At 43.3% G+C, this 24179-nt stretch overlaps 1 long non-coding RNA gene across 23 annotated transcripts; it reads left to right on the top strand.

Moving 5' to 3' along the window:
- Positions 1-18252: 18252 nt before the first annotated feature.
- On the top strand, positions 18253-23526 carry LOC125551776. 23 transcript variants are annotated; one of them, XR_007303163.1, is made up of 9 exons: positions 18253-19200; positions 19283-19344; positions 19442-19689; positions 19792-19853; positions 19951-20214; positions 20302-21607; positions 21762-23001; positions 23075-23155; positions 23296-23526. It is a non-coding gene; the product is annotated as an uncharacterized LOC125551776 (long non-coding RNA). The 23 variants fall into 23 exon arrangements; XR_007303154.1 differs by having other exon boundaries at positions 18256-19200; positions 20302-20852; positions 21536-21607; positions 21762-21865; positions 22424-23526; XR_007303161.1 differs by having other exon boundaries at positions 18256-19200; positions 20302-20852; positions 21536-21607; positions 21762-21865; positions 21952-23526.
- The last annotated feature ends 653 nt before the right edge of the window (positions 23527-24179 follow it).

Raw genomic sequence — 24179 nt, 5'->3', positions numbered from 1 at the left:
TACTCCTGATGCTTACGATTTTTCCCGTTATATCTACACTATGATCTGTGTAGCTGCTTTGTGCCGCACTAGCAGTAGTCCACTCTTGAAGCTAAACAACACACCAATCATAAGTCCAAAGCTTACTTCTTCAAATATGAATTTTGATATGATACTGATATTAGTTAATAGACACACATTTAATTGGTCAGGTAATGCTCTCACTGATTTTCCAAATGCATGTGATTCATCATGAATGGGCAACCAACATTGTATGCAATGAAGCGGAACCTCAAGAATATGCTTCCTCTTATGCTCTTTAACATGTTCCTCATTTGTTATTCTGTATTTAGTACGTATAGTATGTTCCTTGTCAGGAAGGGGAGCAGGGACATCTGTAGTCAACAGCTGATAGAGCTGGCCTGTACGTGATCGATAGGCTTTCAATTAGTGCCGGCAATACAACACCGTATTTTCTAGCCAGTTCCACTTTCCTGATTTATATATCATAGTTATGGTGTACCCCTTTTATGTACACTATGATCTGCCTAGTTGCTGTGTGCTCTTGTTATCATGGTTTGGCAATAAACTCTCTCTATATAGTATATTATGAACCTATCATATGCCAACTATCCTTACTTTTGGAGCCTATTTTTTGTGTACTTGTGCCAGATTATATTAATGCACGGGCCATATTACAGCACACATGAGCTCTCTCATCAGAATCCAGTGATAGCACACAAGGGTTTACACGGCCGCCCCTATATTAGAATATCCTCTGCATTACAAAGATAATCTCACTACTATTTATGTTTTCATGGTTCTCAGCTATGATACGTAATTACAGTGAATATTAGAATTCGTGCATCAGAAGAATATTGTGGAACACTACAACGACTTACAAAATTGGCACCAAGGCATTGAGTGCCTTTCTGGATGCAATGAAACTCATACGCTCCCACCTATAGATTCTTGTTCGGAATATGATTTTAATGACTATTCTAACCTCGAGGAGTCAAAGGAAGTTGTCCTGTCTTGTTCACCCATCAAGGTGCATGTTCTAATTTGGCAAGGTTTTATTGATTGCACGTATCTTGCATACGTTGTCTTGCATTTCTTCTACTTTGTTGCACCACCATCTGCTTAGTTTACTCATCATATATGTCAAGATTCCATGCCCATCCATTATCAATACATATTCCATCTGTCATCATCCCATGTTTTTCCACTCAAATGTTTTTCTTGAGCATTAGACATGAAAAAGGAAGAGGGTGATTGCCGAAACTGAAGGAGCACCAGCAAAGTCCTTGAAAACGTGGTCGTGCCGGAGAAATCAGACGGCACCCCACTTATATTGGTTGTACAACTAGTGACACAAAACGTAGGACCGACTCCAGCAGACATACCCATACTTCACTGGCCACACCAATAGCCCCACCACACAGGACCTGCACTCCAGCAAAAGGTATGCCGATTTCAGTTTCCATAGCACCAGTCGTACCATAGAAGAATCCCACTCTAGCAAAAAGTACAGCAAGTCCACCGGCCGAAGACCTATCCCAACTGTAGAGACGGCCAATTCCTGCAGATTGGAACCCCATTCCAGTTATCCCCAGTTTAAAAGACAATGCTTTCGATGTTTTTAGGGACTACGTGCATATATTCCCATCATGGGAAGATTATAGTGAAGACAAACACCACTTTCACATCTTCCCGTCCCACTTACGTGTAAGTGCTATTATTCATGGTGATTATTTTCCTGTTTTCTGCTGATTGAACACATCAATGATTTACATTACATTGTTGTAAGTAGGTGAGGGTCAATCTGGATAGTCATGACGAGCAAAGCTTGCTTGCGCTTTTTAAGGAAGCATTGCAGCAGTATCGGTGTTACCTGAGGAAATCACACTTTGATGGCAAGTCTATAAACAAATTTCCGGTGAAGTCTCATATGCTAAATTTAGAAGACATTATATGGAAAAACCTTGTTATGCACTGGTCTCGTTCCCACGATGAGGTACTGTCTATGATATCACATGAGAATTTGAACTTCTACTTTTCCGCATGTGCCTTACGGATCTTTTTTGCAGGAAATCAGCTCGAAGAAAAATTCCGGTTTGAAAAGAACAACAGGATATCACAAATATGATGCCCGCTATTTTGCTGTTGTTAGTACCTGTTGTCATGTATAACAGTACTTTCATTCATACCTGGTTCATTATGTGACAGCAGTATGCATAATAGGTTGCTTATCAATTGTCCACTCCAAATTATCTGATCTGTAAGAATGGTTACATTAGTGTAGAATATATCCAATGCCAAAGAAATTTTTTAGCTCTGCATTGTTCTTGTAAGTACATGTTGTCCTTTATCAGTGTACTTATATTGACAGGTAGTTGTTCATGTACCATCGCTCTACACCTTATTTTCCTTTACCCTCCATTTTCTACACATCAGATCTATATTTACTCTTACCATAAGGTTGGATAACACCGATGGTATTGAAGAAGTTTAGCTCTGCATTGCTCATGGCTGTACCTTTTGCCTGTATCGCTGTACTTATATTTATAGCTGCTTGGTTATGTAGCATCACTCTTCATCTTATCTTAAATATTCTCCATTTTTTCTTATATTATCACATCTATATTTACTCTTCACAAAATGTAGAATAAAGGCAATGCTTATGAACAAGATTCTGTGGTAAACTTCTTGAATTGCCCCCCATCAGCATGGACAAAGGCTTTATAGAGCCCGTCTTCACCAATAATGTAAGTTTGTCCTTCTCAAGCCTTCAAACTTTGTTGTGTATATTTGGTTAGGAATGACTGCAACAGCTGTTTATTTTTGGTGTTTGCATGAAATTGCATGTTTAAAGTTTATTATGTAGTTCATAAACAAAAGTTTGTCCTTCTAATTTAAGTTTTCAGTTATACAACCAAGTTCCTTCTTCATACCATGTAAATTAAACTATACAGAGCAAGTGATCTTCTTTTGCACTGAATGTATGCTTCTATTCATGGTCTGTAATCCAGTGGTGTGGTGAACCTACCCACTACAACACAATGTCATATTCTGTAATGTCTTAAGTATGAACAATGTCATATCATTCTACTATTATTTAAACCGTCTCTTCATTTGCCAATCTGAAATGGGATAAATTGATAACCCACTAACCATTGATACTTATAAGTTCTTGATCTGTAATCCAGTGGTGTCATGAAGCTGCCAACTCCTTCACAATGTCATTTCCTACCATGTCTTAACCTGAACAATACCATATTATGTTAATGCTATTTTAAACTATGTCACTTTATTCTTCAGTAAGAAATGTGATGAATTGTCATCACTGATACTTATATGTGCAAAACGTTTCATCTGTCTTCTTGTTTATCTATCAGAGTGAGGAGGATATAGGTGTCAAACAAGCGCAGTCTCATCAGCTTACTCAGCTGCTTGCGCTATAGCTCCCGAGCAGGGCCAACCTTTCTTGAACTCAATCGAAGTGATGTTGGTTTTGTATATTATTTTGTCGGCGTGTTTATTTGCACTGGTGGCGATCTTTGATGCCCAATGTATGTAATCTACTGTCTGCTTGTGCTTTATTATCATAGTAGCAAACTTTGTTGCCGAGTGGATGTAATATGCCGTAATTTATTTATTGTATAGTCTAGGTTTTTTCTTATTCACGATGTTGTTATTATTTTACTGTATATATATCCTGTCTTCGCAGTAAACCGACCAAACCATAAAATTATGGTACATAATCGGGCCTTCATGCAAATCACTACATAATCGGTCCGTTAACAGGCCTAAATGTAAACTAGCCCACTAGTAAATTCGGGCCTTTAATAGGCCGAGTAAACCGCCAGTCCTATTTTCGCAAGAAAACTCAATGGGATTTTAGGAGGCTGAAAAGTAGGTTCGACCTGAAAAGTGCTGAACAGCTCACGGGCCGGCAGTAGGCCGAAATAGAACCTGGCCCATGATTGTGCAGATCACATCAGAGGCCGTTAACATGCCAAAATTGTCTCGGTCCTTGTTTGGCACAATTAGATTATCAGCTGTGAGCAGGCCGGATGCAAACCGGGCCGTAGTTAGGCCCAACTATATGACGAGCTTTTAACAAGCTGAAATAAATATAGGGTCGAAATGTTAAACATGCCTTTAACAGGCCGAAACTAATATCAGGCTGAATTACTAAATGGGTCTTTAGCAAGTGGGCCCAAAAGCATAGCGTCCAGTTGATGGGCCAAATCTGATATGGGCCATAATTTAGTCCAAAGCCTCTTAAAGGACTGGATCTGATCTGGGCCGTAATTTGGCCCATAATGTGGTAGGCTTTTAACGGGCCAGATCTCATATGGGCCTTTATTAATCCAGGAACGTGGCAGGTTGTTAATGGACCTGATCAAATAAGGGCCGACATTTGGCCCAAAACATGGCAGCCTATTAACAGGTCGGCCCACTAGTGTCCTCAAAATCTTGTGGGCCTTTAGCTGCGCAGGCTAATTATGGTCGGCAAAATCTCCTGGGCCTTTAGCTGGGACGGCCCATTATGGTTCGAAAAATCTTGTGGGCCTTTAGTTGGGCCGGACCATTTATTCTTTATGGGCCACTTTTGGGTCCATCCACGTGTCAACATATCATAGGCGCATCTCGCCCATTGGATGAGTGACACCTGTGCCAACGCGGAGCTGACACGTGGTTTCATTGACCAATGAGAATTTTACACATGGAAAATCGACATTGGTCGTGGCTGTTAGCGGGTTATCGGATCCAAAAGCGGACCCGATAGCTTAACGGCGACCTATTATGGTGGATGCCACGTGTTGGTCACCCTTGACAAAATCACTTCCATGACGCGACATTTATCATCATGGAAGTGAACACTTCTGTGATGATAATTTTGGTAATGTCATGGAACACTTCTACGACAACACATGTATGACTATCTTGATTCTGTCATAAATTTGGCATGGATATACATGCATGACAAAAAACATGACCTACTATGACAAACACGTATCATCACGGAAGTGTATTTTTTGTAGTGATGGGTCTTGTCGATCACATTATTCTCTAGTGATGTGATCTCATTCATCAAATGACAACACATGTTTATGGTCAGGAAACTTAACCATGTTTGATTAACGAGCTAGTCAAGTAGAGGCATACTAGGTACACTCTGTTTGTCTATGTATTCACACATGTACTAAGTTTTCGGTTAATACAATTCTAGCATGAATAGTAAACATTTATCATGATATAAGGAAATATAAATAAAAACTTCATTATTGCATCTAGGGCATATTTCCTTCAGTCTCCCACTTGCACTAGAGTCAATAATCTAGACTACATAATAATGATTCTAGCACCCAAGGAGTCTTGGTGCTGATCATGTTTTGATCGTGAGAGAGGCTTAGTCAACGGGTCTGCAACATTCAGATCCATATGTATTTTGCAAATCTCTATGTCTCCCTCCTTGAATGGATCGCAGATGAAATTGAAGCGTCTCTTGATGTGTTTGGTTCTCTTGTGAAATCTGGATTCCTTCGCTAAGGCGATTGCTCCAGTATAGTCACAAAAGATTTTCATTGGACCCGATGCACTAGGTATTACACCTAGATCGGATATGAACTCCTTCATCTAGACTCCTTCATTTTCTACTTCCGAAACAGCTATGTACTATGCTTCACACGTAGATCCTGCCACGACGCTCTGCTTGGAACTGACCAACTGACAGCTCCACCATTCAATATAAATACGTATCTGGTTTGTGACTTAGAGTCATCCAGATCAGTGTCAAAGCCTGTATCGAGGTAACCATTTACGACGAGCTCTTTGTCACCTCCGTAAACGAGAAACATATCCTTAGTCCTTTTTAGGCATTTCAGAATGTTCTTGACCGCTTTCCAGTGATCCACTCCCTGCTAAACTTATAGCAAGGCACACATCAGGTGTGGTACACAACATTGCATACATGATAAAACCTATGGCTGAGGCATAGGGAATGACTTTCATTTTCTCTCTATATTCTGCAGTGGTCGTGCATTGAGTCTGACTCAACTTCACACCTTGTAACACATGCAAGAACCCTTTCTTTGACTGATCCATTTTGAACTTTTTCAAAACTTTATCAAGGTATGTGCTTTGTGAAAGTCCAATTAAGCGTCTTGATCTATCTCTATAGATCTTGATGCCCAATATATAAGCAGCTTCACCAAGGTCTTTCATCGAAAAATTCTTATTCAAGTAACCTTTTATGCTATCCAGAAATTTTGTATTATTTCCAATCAACAATATGTCATCCACATATAATACTAGAAATGCTACAGAGCTCCCACTCAATTTCTTGTAAATACAGGCTTCTCCAAAAGACTGTATGAAACCATATGCTTTGATCACATTATCAAAGCATATATTCCAACTCCGAGAGGCTTGCACTAGTCCATAAATGGATCGCTAGAGCTTGCACACTTTGTTAGCACCTTTCGGATCGACAAAACCTTTTGGGTGCATCATATACAACTCTTCTTTAAGATATCCATTAAGGAATGCAATTTTGACATCCATTTGCCAAATTTCATAATCATAAAATGCGGCAATTGCTAACATGATTCGGACTGACTTAAGCATCGCTACGAGTGAGAAGGTCTCATTGTAGTCAACTCCTAGAACCTGTTGAAAACCTTTCACAACAAGTCGAGCTTTGTAGACAGTAACATTACTGTCAGCGTCAGTCTTCTTCTTGAAAATCCATTTATTGTCTATGGCTTGCCTACCATCAGGTAATTCAACAAAAGTCCACACTTTGTTCCCATACATGGATCCCATCTCATATTTCATGGCCTCAAGACTTTTCAGGGAATCTGGGCTCATCATCGCTTCCTCATAGTTCGTAGGTTCATCATGGTCAAGTAACATGACCTCCAGAACAGGATTACCATACCACTCTGGTGCAGATCGTACTTTGGTTGACCTACGAGGTTCAGTAGTAACTTGATCATAAGTTTCATGATCATCATCATTAGCTTCCTCACTAATTGGTGTGGGGATCACTGGAATTGATTTCTGTAATGTACTACTTTCCAATTCGGGAGAAGGTACAATTACGTCATCAAGTTCTACTTTCCTCCCACTCACTTCTTTCGAGAGAAAATCCTTCTCTAGAAAGGATCCATTCTTAGCAACGAATATCTTGCCTTCGGATCTGTAATAGAAGGTGTACCCAACAGTCTCCTTTGGGTATCCTATGAAGACACATTTCTCCGATTTGGGTTCGAGCTTATCAGGTTGAAGCTTTTTCACATAAGCATCACAGCCCGAAACTTTAAGAAACGACAACTTGGGTTTCTTGCCAAACCACAGTTCATAAGGTGTCGTCTCAAAGGATTTAGATGGTGCCCTATTTAACGTGAATGCAGCTGTCTCTAAAGCGTAACCCCAAAATGATAGCGGTAAATAAGTGAGAGACATCATAGATCGCACCATTCTAGTAAAGTACGATTACGACATTTGGACACACCATTACGCTCTGGTGTGCCAGGTGGCGTGAGTTGCGAAATTATTCTGCATTGTTACAAACGAAGTCCAAACTCATAACTCAAATATTTGCCTCCACGATCAGATCGTAGAAACTTGATTTTCTTGTTACGATGATTTTCCACTTCACTCTGAAATTCTTTGAACTTTTCAAATGTTTCAGACTTATGTTTCATTAAGTAGATGTGCCCATATCTGCTCAAATCATCTGTGAAGGTCAAAAAATAACGATACCTGCCGCGAGGCTCAACACTCATCGGACCGCATACATCAGTATGTACTATTTATAATAATTCAGTTGCTCGTTCCATTGTTCCGGAGAACGGAGTCTTAGTCATCTTTCCCATGAGGCATGGTTCGCAAGCATCAAGTGATTCATAATCGAGTGATTCCAAAAGCCCATCAGCATGGGGTTTCTTCATGCGCTTAACACCAATATGACCTAAACGGCAGTGCCACAAATAAGTTGCACTATCATTATTAACTTTGCATCTTTTGGCTTCAATATTATGAATATGTGTATCACTACAATCGAGATTCAACAAAAATAGACCACTAATCAAGGGTGCATGACCATAAAAGATATTACTTATATAAATAGAGCAACCATTATTCTCTGATTTAAATGAATAACCTTCTCGCATTAAACAAGATCCAGATATAATGTTCATGCTCAACACTGGCACCAAATAACAATTATTTAGCTCTAAAATTAATCCCGATGGTAGATGTAGAGGTAGCGCACCGATGGCGATCACATCTACTTTGGAACCATTTCCCCCGCGCATCATCACCTCATCCTTAGCCAATCTTCATTTAATCCATAGCCCCTGTTTCGAGTTGCAAATATGAGCAACAGAACCAATATCAAATACCCAGGCGCTACTACGAGCATTAATAAGGTACACATCAATAACATGTATATCAAATATACCTTTAACTTTGGCATCTTCTTATCCGCCAAATACTTGGGGCAGTTCTACTTCCAGTGACCAGTCCCTTTGCAGTAGAAGCACTCAGTCTCAGGCTTAGGTCTAGACTTGGGCTTCTTCCCTTGAGCAACAACTTGCTTGCTGTTCTTCTTGAAGTTCCCCTTCTTCCCTTTGCCCTTTTTCTTGAAACTAGTGCTCTTGTTATCCATCAACACTTGATGCTCCTTCTTGATTTCTACCTCCGCAGGCTTTAGCATCGCGAAGAGCTCGGGAATAGTCTTTTCCATCCCTTCCATATTGTAGTTCATCAAGAAGCCTTTATAGCTTGGTGGCAGTGATTGAAGAACTCTCTCAATGACACTATCATCAGGAAGATTAACTCCCAGGTGAGTCAAGTGGTTGTGGTACCGAGACATTCTGAGTATGTGTTCACTCACATAACTATTCTCTTCCATCTTGCATCTATAGAACTTGTTTGAGACTTCATATCTCTCAACTCGGGAATTTGCTTGAAATATTAACTTCTACTCTTGGAATATCTCATATGCTCCATGACGTTCAAAACGTCTTTGAAGTCCCGATTCTAAGTTGTAAAGCATGGCACACTAAACTATCGAGTAGTCATCAGCTTTGCTCTACCAGACGTTCATAACGTCTGGAGTTGCTCCTGCAGCGGGTCTTACACCTAGCGGTGCTTCCAGGACGTAATTCTTCTGTGCAGCAATGAGGATAATCCAGAGGTTACGGACCCAGTCCGTGTAGTTTCTACCATCATCTTTCAACTTAGCTTTCTCTAGGAGCGCATTAAAATTCAAGGGAACGGTAGCACAGGCCATTGATCTACAGCAACATAGATATGCAAAAACTATCAGGTACTAAGTTCATGATAAATTGAAGTTCAATTAATCATATTGATTAAGAAATCCCACTTAGATAGACAACCCTCTAGTCATCTAAATGATCACGTGATCCATATAAACTAAACCATGTCCGATCATCAGGTGAGATGGAGTAGTTTTCAATGGTGAACATCACCATGTTGATCATATCTACTATATGATTCATGTTCGACCTTTTGGTCTCAGTGTTCCAAGGCCATATCTGCATATGCTAGGCTCGTCAAGTTTAACGTGAGTATTCTGCATGTGTAAAACCGGCTTACACCCATTGTATGTGAACGTAGAGCTTATCACTCCCAATCATCATGTGGTGTGTTGGCACGATGAACTGTAGCGACGGTGCATACTCTGGGAGAACACTTGTACCTTGAAATTTAGTGAGGGATCATCTTATAATGCTACCGCCGTACTAAGCAAAATAAGATGCATAACCAATAAACATCACATGCAATCAAAAATATGTGACATGATATTGCCATCATCATCTTGTGCCTTTGATGTCCATCTCCAAAGCACCGTCATGATCTCCATCATCATCGACTTGACACCTTGATCCCCATCGTGGCATCGTTGTCGCCTCGCAATATAACACCCACAATGCGGCTATATCTCCCATGTGTCGGGGCACGACTTAGAGGCATAGCCGCATGGTAGGCTTATCGCAAGAGGGGTAATCTTCACACATCCCATGTACTGAATAAGAAAGGGGTAAAGAGTTGGCTTACAATCGCCACTTCACACAATACATAAATAGATCAAACATCATCCAGAATACAATCAAGGTCCGACTATGGAACCAAAATAAAAGAAGAAAACCCCAAATGCTATATCCCCGATCGTCCCAACCGGGCTCCACTACTGATCAAAAGGAAACGAAACAAAACAACGACCAAGATCTTCATCGAGCTCCCACTTGAGCTGGGTTGCGTCACCTGCACTGGTATCATTGACACCTGCAACTTTTTAGAAGTATCTGTGAGTCACGAGGACTCAGCAATCTCACACCCGCGAGATCAAGACTATTTAAGCTTATGGGTAGGATAAGGTAATGAGGTGGAGCTGCAGCAAGCACTAAGCATATATGGTGGCTAACATATGCAAATAAGAGCGAGAAGAGAAGCAATGCAACGGTCGTGAACTAGAAGTGATCAACAAGTGATCCTGAATCTACTTACATTCAAGCATAACACAAGAACCGTGTTCACTTCCCGGACTCCGCCGAGAAGAGACCATCGCGGCTACACACGTGGTTGATGCATTTTAATTAAGTTAAGTGTCAAGTTCTCTACAATCGGACATTAACAAATTCCAATCGGCCACATAACCGCGGGCACGGCTCTCGAAAGTTTATACCCTGCAAGGGTGTCCCAACTTAGCCCATCACAAGGTCCCACGATCAACGAAGGGTATTCCTTCTCCAAGGAAGACCCGATCAGTCTTGAAATCCCGGTTACAAGACATTTCGACAATGGTGAAACAAGACGAGCAAAGCCGCCCGATGTGCCGACAATCCCGATAGGAGCTGCACATATCTCATTGTCACGGTAACACCGGATAGGTCAAGCTACGAGTAAAACCAACCCTCAAGTTTCCCCGAGGTGGCCCCGCAGGCTGCCCGGTTCGGACAACACTTAGAGAAGCACTGGCCCAGGGGGTTAAAATAAAGATGACCCTCGGGTTGGCCGACCCAAGGGAAGGGTAATAGGTTGTTAGGCAAAAGTAAAACCAAGGTTGGGCCTTGCTGGTGGAGTTTTATTCAAAGCGAACTGTCAAGGGGTTCCTATAACACCCAACCGTGTTAGGAACGCAAAATCAAGGAACATAACACCGGTATGATGAAAACTAGGGCGGCAAGAGTGGAACAAAACACCAGGCATAAGGCCGAGCCTTCCACCCTTTACCAAGTATATAGATGCATTAATTAAATAAAAGATATTGTGATATCCCAACATATCCATGTTCCAACATGGAACAAAAATTCAACTTCACCTGCAACTAACAGCGCTATAAGAGGGGCTGAGCAAAAGCGGTAACTTAGCCAAACAATGGTTTGCTAGGAGGGAGGGTTAGAGGCTTGACATGGCAATATGAGAGGCATGATATAACAAGTGCTAGGTAGCGCAACATAGCGATAGAGCGAACAACTAGCAAGCAAACATATAAGTGATTTCGAGGGTATGGTCATCTTGCCTGAAATCCCGCAAAGAAGAAGAACGAGCCAATGAAGAAGACAAACGGACGTAGTTGAACGGATCCTCACAACTCCGGAATGAAACCGAAGCTAACGAGAGAAGCAACCTGGAAAGAAGCAAGCAACATAGTAAACAACCATCACATAAACATGGCATGATGCACAACCAAGTATGATGCATGTCCGGTTTAAAAAGGCATGGCATGACAAAGTGCACAAACAAAACTACAAGTTAAGTGGAGCTCAATATGCATCGAGTTGCATATTAACGAAACACCACATCAAACATTTAGTTCACTCTCGTTTATGTACCCAACAATATTAAATGTTATTAAACCTGGCAAGATGTGAAGCATATGAAAACTACCCATCTAGGCAAGTTTAAATGAGGCCGAAACAACAAGCAACAAGTCCGGAAAAATCCCCATATGCAATTTATGGATTTGGTACTGTTTTGCCCTAAACTATATTTTAGAGTTGTTAGACATGCAAGATGAGTGCACCATGTTAAACTAGGCATTTTTCTACCCCATTTACATATAAAGTTATTAAGTTTGGAGCTACGGTTATTTAGTTATGAAATAAAACATTTTAGCATGACAATATGAAAATTATTTGCAAACATCATTTTAAACATTTTAAACATGAATGCAAGTTGAATATTGTGAAACTACATGAAATTCTAAGCATTTTACATGTTTAAATCATTTTAAGACGATGCATGGTTAAATTGTTATTAACAATGCAAAACAGTGGCAAATTCATGTAATTATGCATGCACTGGATATTAGGAAATTCGTCAGCAGGGAAAAAATATAGCCAGGCCGAATGCAACGCACTGTGCAAGCCCAACAGCAAATCTAGCCCGAAGCAGACATGGGTGTGCAAAAAAACAGGAAAACAAGGCAAAATGGGGGCTGCTGGGATTCGAACCCCGGACACCTCGAATGGAAAGAGGCTGCGCTAGCCACTGAGCTAGCTCTATGTTTGTGATGCAAAGGGAGATGGACAGAAAATAAAGCATGTGGGCACCGCAGCCAGGACACAACCTGAAGTGGGCGCACGAGGACTCGCCGGCGACGGGAGAGAACAACTACTGTTGTTGTGGTTGCAGGGGACCGGCGAGGATGCAGAATCCTGCTAGGGAGGCCGTGGTGGGGCGCGCGCGAGCATGCCGCAAGGGGCGGCGTGTTGCAGGAGGACGAACTGCAGCGACGGTGACAGCTCCTGTCGAAGAAAAAGAGAGGATTCAGAGAGAGGATGAGATGGACAGGAGAGAGACCGCAAGGAGATGGCAGGAGCGTGATGGAGGTTATCACCGGCAACGGGGCTCGTTGGCTAGTCACCGGAGATGGCTTCTGTGGGTCCTGGTGGTTGGCATCATCGGGTTTCACGGATGGCAGCGAAGGTGGCGACTGAGGAGGAAAACGACGATGGCATTGGACGGCACGAGCCGTCCAGCGAGGCAGTGGCGGGGACGAGGAGGTTCTCGTGGTTGCCAGAGACGGCGGGGAAATGGCCGAGGGCGCCGACTCCAGGCCGGGTCCGGGCGGTGGGAAGCAGCAATGTCCCGATGAACTTGGCGGCAGCCATGGCTTGGGTCCGGGCGGTGGGAAGCAGCAATGTCCCGATGAACTTGGCGGCAGCCATGGCTTGGGTCCGGCGATGAGGTAGGAGAGAACGGGTTGAGGAGCTCAAGGACGATGACCTCCGGGTGCGAGAGGCTAGGATGGCCGGCGCAAACTCCTCGGTGGCTCGCTGTTGCACGAATAGAGAGAGCAGGTGAGAGAAGGAGGAGGGAAGGAAGAAGAAGGGAGAGACAAGGGCGCGGGGGTCTTGCTGAAGGTGGTCACCGGCGACGTTCACTGGAGGCAGCGGGGTCTCTAGGGGAGATGGACCGGCTCCAAATCGAGGCAAGGTAGGGGATCGAGCGCGGGGTCGATCTGAGAGGAAGAGGTCGGGGTTGCTGGTTGGCTCGGGATGGATCCCGAGGGGAACCAGAGACCGGAGGCGGGGAGGAGGATCCCTAGAAATTAGGGATTTGTCTGATTTGGGTAGGGGTTGGTTTATATATACGGACAAGGATTAGGTTTGGACCCTCCGATCAAAATCGGACAGTCTCAGATAGATAGGTTAGGGAGCCCAATTAACAAAACGGAGATGGTTTAAAGATGTTTGGGGATGATCCGGACCCATCGGTGACAACTGAGTGAGTCGGGTTCGGGGAAGTTTCGGACGGGTCGATGCATTGTGCAAAGAGGGGTTAGGCGAACGAGGTCAAGTGTGTGGTTGGACTGAGAAGAGAGAGGGGGAATGCAACCCGGCAACCGTTTCCGGAGACCGAAAACGTCCAACGTTAGATCGACTATAATGCCGCTATAGTTATCCGTTGGGGCGTCAAATGGACTCCGAATGCGATGAAACTTTGCAGGAGGCCTACTGACAACATAACAACACTGCATGCCAACTTTCAACCCATTCCAAGAACATTCTCCGACCACTTATAAAATACTATTTCGGACGTGCCGCGTGCGCGTGCAAGAGTGTCTGGGCACCGAATTGACAACGGAAGGAACGGGGAGACCGGGACAGATGCAAGTTTTGAAAACATGTTGATGCAATGCACATGATGACATGGCAAGATGCAACACGTAAACAATTGACAAGGCAACAACACCGAATAACCGGAAGACACCTGGCGCATCGGTCTCGGGGCGTTACACGCCAACTATTTCTTCTACGACTATCGCTACCGCTTAGTGATAAAGTAAAGCAATTACATAGAGATTGCATTTCATACAATAAAGCGACAACCATAAGGCTCCTGCCAGTTGCCGATAACTTTTACAAAACATGATCATCTCCTACAACAAATTATATCTCATCACGTATTGACCATATCACATCACAACATGCCGTGCAAAAATAAGTTAGACGTCCTCTACTTTGTTGTTGCAAGTTTTACGTGGCTGCTACGGGCTTCTACAAAGAACCGTTCTTACCTACGCATCAAAACCACAACGATCTTTTGTCAAGTGTGCTGTTTTAACCTTCAACAAGGACCGACCGTAGTCAAACTCGATTCAACTAAAGTTGGAGAAACAGAAACCCACCAGCCACCTGTGTGCGAAGCCCATCGGTAGAACCAGTCTCATGAATGCGGTCATGTAATGTTGGTCCGGGCTGCTTCATCCAACAATACCGCCGAATCTAAGTAAGATGTTGGTGGTAAGCAGTATGACTATTATTGCCCACAACTCTTTGTGTTCTACTCGTGCATATATCATCTATGCATAAACTTGGCTCTGTTACCACTATTGGGGAACGTAGTAATTCAAAACAATTCCTATGATCATGCAAGATCTAACTAAGAGATGCATAGCAACAAGAGGGGAGAGTGTGTCCACGCACCCTCGTAGACCGAAAGCGGAAGTGTTTAGCAACACGGTTGATGTAGTCGAACGTCTTCACAATCCAAGCACCGAACGTATGGCACCTCTGTGTTCAGCACACATTCAGCAAGATGACGTCCCTCGAGCTCTTGATCCAGTTGAGGACGAGGGAGAGTTCCGTCAGCACGACGGCGTGGCGACGATGATGATGAAGTTACCAGCGCAGGGCTTCACCTAAGCACTACGACAATATGAGCGAGGTGTTGAACTGTGAGGGGGCACCACACACGGCTAAGAGATTGTTTGTTGTTCCTTTGGGGTGCCCGCCGCCTCCGTATATAAAGGGGGGGAGGAGGAGGTGGCTGGCTAAGGGGGGCGCGCCATGGGGGAGTCCTACTAGGACTCCATTCCTAGTAGGATTCGCCCCCCTTTCCTGTTCCAAGAAGGGGATGGAGGGAAGGAGAGGGAGAGGGAAAGGAAGGGGGCCGTGCCCCCTCCCCCTAGTCCAATTCGAACTGCCATTGGGGGGGGCACCTTGTGGCCTTCCCTCTCCTACTTCCTTATGGCCCATTGGGGCCCATAACTTCCCCGGGGGTTTCGGTAACCCCTCGGTTCCCTAAGAAATATCCGAAATGTCACGAAACCTTTCCGATGTCCGAATACCTTCGTCCAATATATCATTCTTTACCTCTACCATTTCAAGACTCCTCGTCATGTCCGTGATCTCATCCGGGACTCCGAACAAACTTCGGTCATCAAATCAAATAACTCATAATACAAATAGTCATCGAACGTTTAATCGTGCGGACCCTACGGGTTCGAGAGCTATGTAGACATGACCGAGACACATCCCCAGTCAATAACTAAGAGCGGAACCTGGATGCTCATATTGGCTCCTACATATTCTACAAAGATCTTTATCGGTCAAACTGCAAAACAACATATGTCATTCCCTTTGTCATCGTTTTGTTACTTGCCTGAGATTTGATCGTCGGTATCCTCATACCTAGTTCAATATCGTTACCGGCAAGTCTCTTTACTCGTTCTGTAATGCATCATCCCATAACTAACTTATTAGTCACATTGCTTGCAAGGCTTAAAGTGATGTGCATTACCGAGATGGCCCAGAGATACCTCTCCGATACACTGAGTGACAAATCCTAATCTCGATCTATGCCAACTCAACAAACACCATTGGAGACACGTGTAGAGCATGTTTATAATCACCCAGTTATGTTGTGATGTTTGATAGCACACTAAGTGTTCCTCTGGTATTCGGGAGTTGCATAATCTCATAGTTAGAGGAATATGTATAAGTCATGAAGAAAGCAATACCAATAAAACTAAACGATCATAATGCTAAGCTAATGGATGGGTCTTGTCCATCACATCATTCTTTAATGATGTGAACCCATTCATCAAATGATAACACATGTCTATGGTCAGGAAACTTAACCATCTTTGATTAACGAGCTAGTCAAGTAGAGGCATACTAGGGACACTCTGTTTGTCTATGTATTCACACATGTCCTAAGTTTCCGGTTAATAAAATTCTAGCATTAATAATAAACATTTATCATGATATAAGGAAAATATAAATAACAACTTTATTATTGCCTCTAGGGCATATTTCCTTCAATACCTCGTACAACACTTCTAATGAGATCTCTTTAGTGTAAATAATCGGTCGTAGTCTACGAAGGGTATTCCTCCTTCACAACTCCCAATAATGACTCTGTCATGCAAACACCTCAAGTGTGAACCCTCGAGGGTGATTCATCCAATTTCACCTTGACGGTTACATCAAGTGGAATCCATCGAGGGTGATTCCTCGGATTTCCCCTTGGTGTTATGGGCACACGGTTACTTTGAATTTACCCCTAGAACCATGTTAAAGATGGTTCGGCTCTGAGGGGTACCTGCGAGAGTTACTGTTTCTGAAGGACTGGAGGGACAGGAGATACCACCCCGGTAAAGGGTGGACCTGAGTTCCCGATAGTCTCCTTTGAGTCGGGTTGACCGTGAGGGTACCCACGAGAGTTCTAGAGTTGGGTTGATCTAGAGGATACCTGCAAGTTAATTACGTGGCACGGCCGGGCATTCTTAGCCCTTGTCGTTAGTCTGTGAGACCAAGTGAAGGGATAAGAAATCATGGACATTGATCGTTTGCACGTGCTCCCAAGACACTAATGGGTTTGGATATGTGATTCGAGTAGGCCTCTGGCCTTTTCGCACTAACCACCATGCGGGAATAAGTATGGGCACTTTGTGTTGTACGATTCTTCCGAGAGCTCACAGACGTCAGCGGTTTAGCGACACGCACCTACGCTTCTATAAGGGGGTGGGTCTACTCCAGGCCACGTTCACAATGTGTAGGATAGGATTGCAAAGGACGATTGGCCCATGACCCCTTCGGATTTAGGATGTAAACCGACGTGTTGGCCTCTTTGTTGAACTTAGGTAGGACTATGACGTGTTGACCAGCCGAGGCTGGGCATGACCCAGGAAAGTGTGTTTGGCTGGAGTTAATCGAGCGTGTTGGGTAAGTTTGTGCACCCCTGCAGAAAAGTTAATCTATTCGAATAGCCGTGTCCACGGTAACGGACGCTCGAAGTTTTTTCCCGATCTATACAACTAGAACTGGATGTTGAAGGCAGGAAATGGATATGATGGCTCCGGGATTGCTTTCTCGCAGGGACTCGAGGAAGGATCTCTGGGTGTTACTACAAAATTTTTGATACATTATACTCCCTCCTCTCCATAATGTAGTGCGCATAGATTTTTTGAAAAGTAAAACTTTGTAAACTTTGACCAAGTTTATAGAGAAATTTTTTTATCTACAATATCAAATATATATATAATATGAAACTATGTCTTACAATGAAACTAATGATATATGTTTGTCATTCTAGACGTAAATGTTTTTCTTCACAAATCGGTCTAAGTTGATGAGGTTTGACTTATAGAAACTATATGCACTACATTATAGAAGAGAGGAAGTATATGCTAATCTACACTCTTTTTATGATGTAAGATGCTTCAAGATGCTAGTCTTCGATAGGCTAGGACTTTTCCTTCTCCTATGGCATTTAAAACTATAAAGAAGCTATCCAACTCACCTCCACAAGGCTTCCCCGATTGGAGCTTCGTCGGCCGTCCGATCTGCCTTTTTGACGCGCCTGAGCCGTTGGATTTTCACTCGCGGTTAAATTATTTTCATCCTACAGTTTATTTTTCTTTCCAATGACTGATGGGCTCGTCTCGTGTCTGTATCGGCGCCCGGGTGAGAGAGAATTTGTCCCATCCGCGCGCCGCGCCCGCACCCAACGCAACCCAATCCTCTTGTCCCGCACGCCGTGCACACTCCGGTCCCCTCATCCTGCATGAAACCTAGGAGAGAGAGATAGGAAGATGGGAGGGAGAGAAAGGGGAGAGGAGAGGAGAGGGAGGTCCGGCAGCGGACGGGAGAGGGTGACCGGCCAGCGTCGGCCTACACCGGCGAGGCGTCGGCCTGCGCCCCTCCTCGCGCACGAACCCTAGCTGAGAGACAAAATGAGGGGGAGAGAGAGAAGGAAGGAGAGGAGGGAGAAAGAGAGAGGAAAGAGGAAAGGGAGGTGCGGCGGCTGACAGGAGAGAGGGTCATCGGCCGGCGCCGGAGAGGACGGTCCCGACCTGGACGCGACTTGGGAGGTTGGCGCCCTTTGTCCTTCCCCTCTATCCCCACGAGCCGCCGCGCCCCTCCCTCTCCCCCTCATCCTCTCACCGCAGCCGCCGGCCTTCTCTCCACTCGCCTCCTCCTCTCCTCTATCACGTTGTCGTCGATCCACCGCCGGCATTCTCCTCAGCTTGCCTAGGTCATCGTCATGGGAGAGCAGCGACGGCGGTGTCTTCGCGGTGCGGATGGGGATGTAGGGGAGGGGTGGGGATGTACGGGAAGGAGGAAGCCGGTGAGGAAGGCAAGCAACAGCGGGGAATGAGCTAGGTGAGCGATCCTAGCGGGTGGGAAGGGGCAGGTTGAGGCCTCGCGCACCTGCCAGCGGCAGGCAGGTCGAATTGTCGCGCCACCGCGTCGTCGCCTCCTCTGCACCATGAGGTGCCACCTCTGCCTCCACCCCCCACCGGGCAAGGAGCTCGAGGTGAATAGGCGGTGGGAAGGTGAGAGGAAGCAGGAGCTCATCTCTCCTCCAATGGCTGCCTCGTGCATCTGGAGGACAACACGTGCTTGTTGGAGGCGACTCGAGCGATGCAGGTCAGCGGCGAACTAGGTGCTCCACTCTTTCTCTCCCTCACTTCCTCACTCATATTTTACTTTGCTAATTTTTGGATTTTTAAACTTGGCGTGTGCAGATCTGACATAGAAGACCACATTCCTCATATTCAAAAGTGATCTTCTTCCAATGGCTCTAATGGTAATTTATAACCTCTTTTGATGTACCGCAGTTGTGTCAAGTTTGCTGACATCCTCGTGCTGCAACTGGCTTGGTATATTTGGTTAATCGTAACCAGCAAAGAGGAGGAGTCACATACATGCGCACCTGCCAGCGGCAGGCAGGTCGAATTGTCGCGCCACCGCGTCGTCGCCTCCTCTGCACCATGAGGTGCCACCTCTGCCTCCACCCCCCACCGGGCAAGGAGCTCGAGGTGAATAGGCGGTGGGAAGGTGAGAGGAAGCAGGAGCTCATCTCTCCTCCAATGGCTGCCTCGTGCATCTGGAGGACAACACGTGCTTGTTGGAGGCGACTCGAGCGATGCAGGTCAGTGGCGAACTAGGTGCTCCACTCTTTCTCTCCCTCACTTCCTTCCTCACTCATATTTTACTTTGCTAATTTTTGGATTTTTAAACTTGGCGTGTGCAGATCTGACATAGAAGACCACGTTCCTCATATTCAAAAGTGATCTTCTTCCAATGGCTCTAATGGTAATTTATAACCTCTTTTGATGTACCGCAGTTGTATCAAGTTTGCTGACATCCTCGTGCTGCAACTGGCTTGGTATATTTGGTTAATCGTAACCAGCAAAGAGGAGGAGTCACATACATGCGCACCTGCCAGCGGCAGGCAGGTCGAATTGTCGCGCCACCGCGTCGTCGCCTCCTCTGCACCATGAGGTGCCACCTCTGCCTCCACCCCCCACCGGGCAAGGAGCTCGAGGTGAATAGGCGGTGGGAAGGTGAGAGGAAGCAGGAGCTCATCTCTCCTCCAATGGCTGCCTCGTGCATCTGGAGGACAACACGTGCTTGTTGGAGGCGACTCGAGCGATGCAGGTCAGCGGCGAACTAGGTGCTCCACTCTTTTCTCTCCCTCACTTCCTTCCTCACTCATATTTTACTTTGCTAATTTTTGGATTTTTAAACTTGGCGTGTGCAGATCTGACATAGAAGACCACGTTCCTCATATTCAAAAGTGATCTTCTTCCAATGGCTCTAATGGTAATTTATAACCTCTTTTGATGTACCGCAGTTGTGTCAAGTTTGCTGACATCCTCGTGCTGCAACTGGCTTGGTATATTTGGTTAATCGTAACAAGCAAAGAGGAGGAGTCTCATACATGCCTGCTATTCTTTATGTGGTTGTATGAAGTGTTCCTTCAACTAATCAAGCAACCTGGCATTAGTAGTTTGTTTAATTAATATCACTCTCATCAGAGAGTATGATATCATTTAGCTAGCCTCCTTTCTTTGGAAGAGGGATAGTGTAAAGGTTAGAAATGGGTAACGGAATGAGTGTTCTCATTTTTACTGCCCCTGGATTTAGGGAATATATATGCGTATATATTGATGCTCATCGTTGCCATGTCTGGCTCTTCAGGTGCATGCTAGCTAGAAGTTCAGATTTGTAATCAACGAGTGTAAAATTGATTGTCTCTGGTTACTCTCGTGATCTGTATCTAGAGGGCAAGTCAGGTCTTGGAATGCTGAGGTGAGACTTTCCATGGCCTCTGTTTTTCTTGATGGGTGGATTACACGTTACTTCCTTGGATGTTTAAAGATTATTATATCATTGCTCCCCTTTTTATCGGCAAGCATTCTCTCATCTTCTGGTAACTTGAGTAAGATGCAACACACTAATGCTTTCTTAGTCTGGTTTGTTCTTGCAAAAAATAATTGAAGTGTGCAGACAGGCAGCATGGAAACACTAAAGAGAAGTTTCATACGTACTAATAGCTGGAGTGATTTGATACCTGTAGTAACCGTCTTAGAATAAATAAGATTCAGCTATTTCTAAAGATATTAGACCATAAGATTATTCTTAAGTAAAGATGTTTCATGCTTCTGTTTCTGCAAAATTTCTAAGAGTATATGATTTCATTTTCCTTCTTTCCCAGTTATAAATTTATTGGCATCAAAGTAGAGCTTCAGGTTTATGGTTCAGTATATCATTGCAAAGTAGTTTATGGCTCAGTATATCACTACAGGTTCCTTACACCGTCAAATTTCAATGTTTTTGTATTTTTGTCGATGGAACCATGTTCTTTGACTATAAAGTAGCAGAGATTTCTTTTCTATCAATTCTAATCCCTTTTTATGCATTGCTGGTTTGCTATCAAACTCTCAAAAATGGAAAAACAACTTTACTTTGGTTTTTTGAGAACCTTCCTGTAGAGTACCTCGACAGAGACAAATATGCGGTCAAGGATATATTTTTCATGCCAAACTTGGAGGATATTTTTGCAGGTTCGTTGCTTGCATTATTGTTTTCTTACTTTCTGTTCTTCAAGACAATATCTTCCTAGCATTGCTCTATAAATTTTAATCCATCTTTTTGTTCTTTGTTTTATCATGGCGTACTCATCCTGTGTAATCCAAGCGAGGGCCTTCATGTTTGCAGATAGTTTGGTACTCTCGTGGTTATTTTTGTGGTGATTTGCCTTCTATTCATTACTTGGTAACCATCTACTGCAGCTCAGCTATTGTCCAGCTGCTAACCTTATGGTGAGTGGTTGATGGTGCATGTTTTCCTATTAGTTTCTCTCTATGCCAATGTCTGAATTTTATCTTGCCGTTTTGCATTTCTACAGGCCTTTCATTCTCATTGTGATTCCCCGAGATGCGCTATTAGTAGGCATCCGCTTTCTAATAAAAATTTGGAAGTCAACTTGAAAAGAGTCATTTATCTAGCTACAGCAACCTTCCTTGCTTTTGCAAATAATACTTTATGGTTGACAATATAGTCTACACCTGCCAAACATTTACACGTTAGTATAACCAGAAAGTCAGATGATCGTTCCATGTTGGTTAGCCGTGATAAATCAAATTTCTAGAGTAGCAGATGATTCGTGTCAGGTTTCTTTTAGAGATTGAAATATGTCTTGACTCCGAAATAAGTAGTACAACGTCCAGTTCTGCATAGGTGAAAGCATACTGTGCAAAACCGGACAGCCTTCTAAAGCTCTGAAACTACTATTTGTTTTTGTTTTTTGCGGTTAACTACTACTTGTTGTGTGATCAGTACCCCCTTTTTATACTCTGTATATGCTTTCTACTTACTAGGAAAAAATGCGTGAGAACGATGGCCTAGAGGATGTGAATTGCACTCGAATATATGCAGGTTTCTTGCCAAACTAACTGCCACTATTATATTTCAGGTGCTTCTTCTGTAACTTAGTGTATTTTCCTGGCTCTTCTCATTTCCTGGCGAACTTTTTAGTATGTACAGTTGAATCGTTGGAAGTTGTTTTCTACTATCTATAGAGGTTTTATCCAAACTATTAGCTGCCTGACTTGCTTTTTCGAAATACACCGTCCTGATAGACATTTCCATGGGATGTTAGAAAAATATATGTGAATTTGCATACATTTTATAAATTCCTATCTTTACTTATCCATGCTTCCCCATAGATAAATAGCAGGTTCAACAAAAATGAATGTTCTCTTTTGTTCAAATTTCAAGAAAGTGTGCTTCACGCTTCTCTTTCTGCAATATGTTTCGGAGTGTATGATTTGATTTTCCTACTTTCCCGGTTACAATACTGTGTACTTCATTCCTAGCTTTGCTTGAAATATGTATGCAGGTTATCGAAAGCTCCATTTTTCTCCATTATATAGATTATATAGCTTTGTGATCAAAGGTAGGTTGTCACACAGGGGATTTGGCTTGTGAAAGTTATATACATCCATGAGTCCCTAACAAAATAATCGCAGCTCATGTTAAAAGGATCAGGGAACCTCGACCATTTTTCTGAAACATGTCTCGGCTCATGTTCCGACTTTCTACACTACTATGTACTTCATTCTTACCTTTGCTTTTGGAAGTTACATTCTTTCTTTTCCCTCATAAACTTGCTAACGATATTGGCAAAGTAATCCCCACTTCATATTTCCCATAGAATGAATAACTAATTTAGATTGTTCAAAAATTGTAGGTCAAGAGCCATGAATAGGAGCAGGGCATCACACTCCAGCTCTGAGAAGGAAAGGATATGAAGACAAAGATATATGAGTGTTGTGCTCCGACGCAAAAACATTTTGCGTGTAATAATGAACTGTAATTTACCACAATCTCTCTACAACAGGCCTACCTATTACCAGTCCGTTGCTTGCTTTTGTATTAGGAAGTATGACTCAGTCATATATATTTACATTCACGTTGTTTAGTTATGGTTCGTATGCATGAACATACCTTTTTAACCGAGCTTGAAAATTCTTATGTGTAGTGAAATTGCATCTAGCACTTTAGACATCATAATCATAAATGGTTGCTAAAGAGTTTGAATTGGTAAAGTGGTTGCATCCGCTGTTACAGGTCTGGAATGTTCCTCCATGCTAAAACCTAATTTAATTTTGAAAATACTTTGTGTTTGAAATTGACATTGTGCTGTTTGGTGTAATGGGCCATTTGTGTAACCATGCATGCAGAGAAATCAGAAATAATAAGGAGAAATCTCAACAGTTGAGTATGCTTCTCTCGCCCAAATGAGGAACCTAGGAAGAAAAGGGGATAAGTAGTCACTATGTATGTAGGCGTGACTCCGAACGGCCAAACAAAGAATTGTTCCTAGGCCGGGCTAGGTAGCATATGTATCTTTCACATACCTATGCCTTCATATGCACAACATAGCTGTTTTTTTGTGCACATGGTAAATAAAAATTTATTTCAAACACTGCTAAAAAAAATACATCCTTAACTGGTCTATAGATATTATACAAACATGTTTTTTCCCAAACTCAGATTTCTCATCGCGATAACCATATTTTTAACTAAAAATAATGCTTCCTTAGCTCGTCTATGCATGTTATAGAAATATGA

The sequence above is a fragment of the Triticum urartu genome, chromosome 4, assembly GCF_003073215.2.
Source record: "Triticum urartu cultivar G1812 chromosome 4, Tu2.1, whole genome shotgun sequence".
NCBI classification, from domain to species: Eukaryota; Viridiplantae; Streptophyta; class Magnoliopsida; order Poales; family Poaceae; genus Triticum; species Triticum urartu.
Note: the sequence above shows the minus strand (reverse complement) of the source record. Positions and strands in the feature narration are given on the sequence as shown.